The sequence below is a fragment of the Taudactylus pleione genome, unplaced genomic scaffold, assembly GCF_031769625.1.
Source record: "Taudactylus pleione unplaced genomic scaffold, aTauple2 ptg000268l, whole genome shotgun sequence".
Lineage (NCBI taxonomy): Eukaryota > Metazoa > Chordata > Amphibia > Anura > Myobatrachidae > Taudactylus > Taudactylus pleione.
Genome location: NW_028284670.1, coordinates 1,151,523 through 1,157,522, shown reverse-complemented (window position 1 = coordinate 1,157,522; position 6,000 = coordinate 1,151,523).

The following is a 6,000-nucleotide window of genomic DNA, read 5'->3' as shown; positions in this document are numbered from 1 at the left end:
GTCTTCCAAAACATGTGTAAGTTGATGGGTATTAATAGTAGACTTCACACCCCCTATCGATCACAAGCCAGCACCAAGGTGGAGAGGATGAATGGTATCATTAAAAATAAATTAAGTAAGATCATGGTAGAAACTGGACTGGGGTGGCCAGAAGCAGAACTGCTTGTCCTTCATAGTATCAGGACAACTCCTAGACCCCCTCTCAATCTGTCCCCCTTTGAAATACTGTTTGGTAGACAACCTCATTGGATTATAAGTCCACAGGAAGATTTGAAAAGTAACAACAAGGTTACTGTAAGGTATCTTATAACAATGAGTAAACTGTTGAAGCAGCAACAGCAGAAACTGAAATTGTTGTAACATGTGTTGAAGCCGGATGATTGGCAGATAGGATGTGCGCGACACCATCTTGTGAATGGCGACAAGACTCCATCTTAGAAATAGGGTACACAGCGCCATTTTGTCAAAACCACATAGTACACAAAACATAACGTGCACACTTACATAAAAGGTTCCCTAATTATTAAATAAAGACTATTTGATATCTAAGGATTTACACATGATAAGTAAATAGTGTTTGGTATTGAACTGACCTACCCTTTCTCAACAGCTTTCCGGTATCATCAGGGTGAAGATCGCAACATGCATTCTCAACTTATGGACCGTAGAGAGTTAAAACACCAAAATGTACCTTGTAAAATGTTAGCAGCTTAGTTATGCATGCAGGGGAGAATAAGGAGACAACAAGCTTTTGGAGGCTGATCTGTGTCCATTTGAAGTGACCTGTTTAGCATTTGTATCACACTGTTGGGATAGGAGTTTCACAGGCGGGGGGAGGAATATGGCATTCTGAGAACACACAGGCCAGCAGATACATGGAGCAGGGAATTGGAGGAGAGAGGTTCTCTCTCTCACAAGACAACCAAAACAATGGGACTCTGTTCAATCGGGAATATGGCTAAGTATATTGTTGTTAAACTGTACAGTAGTTAGTCTATTTGGGTATCTGTAGCGAGTTTTATGTTAACCTGTTATTAGCTTATCTTGATTGTTTGTAATAAGTTTGTAGTTTGGTAAGGGAATTCATAAGTCTGTGTTAGCATACAGTGGATGATATAATGTGATGTAGTGTATAATATTATCATCTACACTGTAGTGTACAATAGTCTGTTCATACTGGTTGTTTTAGCAGCATGCATGAAAGGGATTGATTATGGAGTTTTTGTAATATTTGCAATGATTGATGCTGGTTGATATAATTGTTTGAGATCCTCTGGTGAGCTGTGTTAGGGCCTTTCCATGTGCTTGAACAATATCACTGCTTGGGAGAGATAGGCTTGGTATGTGTTGTATACTCATGAATGTAATCATAGGCTAGTATCAGTGTTATATTATGGAAGTTGAATTAATAACAGCTTTGAATGGTCAGAAGTAATTATCGTGTGGAAGAATAGTCTGCAGTTTGTTAAAGATGGCTACCTCCATGTGGGGTGAACAAAGGAAATTCCATGTGCTCCACGTTTCCCCATTGAATCATGTGTTTGATTCAATGGAAGTTGTGAATTGCTAGTCTTGTGGTTATAGTTATAATTCTACCCAGTTTTGGTGTTGTCTAGGTCAGATAGGTATATTGTAATTACTATAATTGTGATCATTAATGGATATATGATTTACAGAGTTACAACTTAATGTGGGTTTTCTTACTTTCAAAATGGAGTTTGTCTAGAGACCATGCGGTTTGGACAATAGGGCATGTATCATTCCCAAACTCCACACACACACACACCATCACCAGCCATCTTGGACATGTGCTCTCAGCAGACATTGATATCTCTATCATTGTAGTTTGATCTGCCTGTTTCTCTGTGTCTCTCTGTCTCTCTCTCTGTCTCTCTCTCTGTCTCTCTGTGTCTCTCATTGTATTTTGAAGTTTAATCATGCATATGTATATCAACTGTACCTTGTGACTTTATGATTTATTTGCGCTTATTGTACACAGATCATAGCGTGTAACTGACTGAACTTTTACCTGAATATCACTTGTGCTTTGGAACCACAGATTCCACGTCTAAGTCTTTATTTATGGTGTGACTGCGTACGCAAATTAGCATCATCCTTAGAGGTTTATAGAAAGGATTTTAGAAGGTACAGGCAGGGGTATATAGAGGTTCATTTCTAATATTAACACATGATATGCCAGAAACAAACTGTCATGATGTTGAACTTGGAGAATTTGTTATGATCAGAAATTTCTTACATTCAGGTTGTATGACAGATCGGTGGGAAGGTCCGTATCAGGTGTTGCTGATGAGTACAACCTCCTTAAAAGTGGCAGAGAGAGATACCTGGGTCCATTACACACACTGTAAGAAGGTCAACCAACCAGTGGAGAAGCAAGGCGGAATCGAGGCAGATAATGTAGACCTGTCAATTGCAAGCCTGTTCTGGGAGGGTTAAAGGTTACAGTGAGATACCTGAGCTAAAGAAATTTGTAGATCATTATTTTTAGCAATGGAGTGGTCTTCTGTGGTCATCTTTGTGTTTTCTCCCAGAGTTCTCATTATCCTGGGTTGTTTCAGGATCTCTGGTTTCTGTGATGGAGGAAAGAGGATGGAGCTGGGAACTGAGGGTGATATCGATGGAGTGGAGTTGGGAGAAGGAGCAATACAGTCACAAGGGTGGTACCTGAACAAAGACAAGTACAGTAATTATTAAGAGATCTGTTGTTCTGGAAACTCGGAGACAGTGTGGAGGTCTATCATCTGAGGATTATTGTATGTGTGAGTTTTGTGGGTCCGTAGTCGATGGGAGATGCATCCAGTGGTGCCAGTATTGGGGTGGGTATCCTTTAGAGGATTGTCATACTATGGTGGGCAAAGTTTTAAACCGTGCCTCGGGGACAGCATAATGTAAGGTTAGTGCCATTCCCATTAAATGTCTCTGAGGTCTTAGAACTGCAAAGAGGGGATGCACTGGATGGAAAATTACTTGAGTCCAGGCCACCTCATTTTGGACTCCACCAGTGCCAAGTAGATAAATCACTTTTGTGTTTGAACATCACCAACTTTAATAAACCAGGAAGTTGGGAGGTGACAGGGAATAACCAGATGATGACCTTCTCACTAAGAGCTGATGGTGAACCTATAGATCTTTAGCACTTTTGCACAACTGGACTCGGTGGAAGACACTTCTGGTATAAATATACACTAAGTTCCACCAAACAAATGGTTGGTGGGGTATCAGAAGGGTATTGTGCCAAAGTATTACAACCAGAAACTTGCATGAGTCAAAATGGAGAACCTGAAATAGGATCAGTTGCTAGGGAAATGTGTGTGACGATAATGAGGTTTACTATCCCTTATGTTCTCCCCGATGATGTACATTTTATATGTGGTAGAAAAGCATCTCCGAGTACTCTCAGAGGTTTATTTATTTATTTATTTATTTTATTTATTACCAGTTATTTATATAGCGCACACATATTCCGCAGTGCTTTACAAAATATATTTGGCCATTCACATCAGTCCCTGCCCCAGAAGAGCTTACAATCTATATCCCCTATCACATGCACACACACATACGCACTAGGGTTAATTTTGTAGGGAGCCAATTAACCTACCAGTATATTTTTTTGGAATGTGGGAGGAAACCCACGCAAGCACAGGGAGAACATACTAACTCCACACAGTTAGAGCCGTGGTGAGAATCGAACCCACGACCTCAGTGCTGTGAGGCAGTAATGCTATCCATTACACCGTCTGTGCTGACCCTTATACATGGTAAAATGCTTGGTATTCATAAAAACACACCATCACCATGTCTTCACACACAGTATGAACATAGAGACAAAAGAAATATGATACCTGGTGATGTACATAAACCACACAATTGATTAGTGAAACAACTGGCTCTCAAGTTTTAGTCGCATTGGATCCCACCAGGATCACTCGGGGTACACTAAATTTTAGATATATCCAAGATCTTGCTAAATTAATAGGTAATATCACCGAGATGTATGATGACACGTTTAGGTATACAGGTAGGGAGTTACAAACTTATAAGAAAGAACTTGTGCAACATAGGCTAGTTTTAATTTATTTAACAGCTGTCACTGGAGGGTATTGTGTAACTTTGGCCACCCAATTTGGTGTAAAGTGTTGCACATATATTACAAATGATACTAGTGACCCCAAGGAGGTGATAGACCGGAAGATGGACGAAATTCTGCAGCTGAAATGGGAATTTTGGAAGAACCATAATGCTTCAGTGCCTGAAGTAGGGGAGAAGGTAGAAAAATGGGTTTCATGGTTGAACCCAGTGAAATGGTTCATCGGTCTAGGAGAGTGGGTCCAGGAAATGGTTGCGAGTATAGGTAAGCTCCTGATCCTCATACTGGTTGTCATCATAGTAATTGACTTATGTGTCAAATGTGTTCCTACTGTGTTGAAATATGGAAAATGTAAAGATAAGGTAAATCAAAGGAATGAAATTATGATGGTGGTCAGTAGTAACAGAATGAATACCAAGGTAAATGAAGAACTGCATTACAACCCTGAACTAGAATGTGCCATCAGATGATGTATAAATTAAGCCATACATTAAATGTGTTATTAATATGTTATTTTAAAACATCTTAAATAATGTAAGTCCCTATTCCCCTTCAAGACTTCCTTTATAGTTTAGGTGCATCCCCACATCTTTCCCATGATCTCCCAAGATCCACGGTGTGCTTATAAGGGTAGTTTTATGTCCCTCCCAGAGACACATTATTGATGGTTTAAGAACCACCTTGTGCCATCCCATAATATAACATTAAATAATATGTCATAGTGTAAGCCTAAATTAATTTTTAAAATCAGAGTGTGATAGCGTGTTGTTTGCTATGAAAGGGTGGACTGTCAAAGCTGGATAATTGGCTGAGACAGAATCTGTTAAAATTAAAATCTGCACGACGCCATTTTGTGAATGGCAACAAGACGCCATTTTGCGAATGGCCGCAGAATGTCATTTTAGCGAATCCCACAATATCAGTACATACAGCATGCTATTATTTAGTGTTGTGCGATTCCCACGCAATAGACCAATGTTAAAAGCCCTCATTATATAAATACATAAATGTACTAAAACATATAATATGAACAACCCTGCAAAACATGTACCATGGTGTACTCAACAAATACATAGTCACACAATGCTAACTAGCGTCTTTTCTTAATATCCTTATACTTACACATTGCACACTTACATAGAAAGGTTCCCCAGCATTAAGGTTAATATCCAAGGTAATACCTATTATTAATTATGTAATAAAGCGACTGTATTTATGATCTCAGGTTTAGTACATGATAAACAGACCGTGTTTGGTACCATTCTGAACCACTGTTTATTTGCAGATTTCCGGTTCCATCGGCAAGGAAATCGCAACATGCGTCTGGGAATTATGGATCATAGAGAAATAGGCATTGAAATGTACTCTGTTCATGTAATGTAATTAGCCAGTTTAGACTTGTTCTTCGGTGGGAAAACGAACACAAAGAAGCTGTTGGAGGCTGAACTATTACAATACAACTGCCCTATGAACTGCATCGTAACAGGAGAATCAGGTAGAAGAACCAATGGGATTATGCCAACTTGTTCTATTGTATTGCCTTTCTCTGCAAGGGTTTATATGCAAGCACCCTGAATCTGCTAGTCAGTCATCTTTTCTTTGCTGTTGACGGAGGTTTCATAGTTGATGCCGGGAATCTGGATTCAGAGCACATGCTTATGTATTCGACTGTACCTAGTGATTGTATAATCTGTTTGCGCTAATTGTATTTAGATCACACCGTGTAACTATCTGCTTTTTGGTGAATAATATCTTTACTATGAAGTTGGAGGATAGGTGATCAGGCTGTAGTTGGGGATAGATGAATGGAGCTGGCTGCTGTGCAGGCTGGGGAGGTGATGCGGCTGGCTGCTGAGTGGGGTGGGAAGGAAATAAGGCTAGCTGCTGTGAGG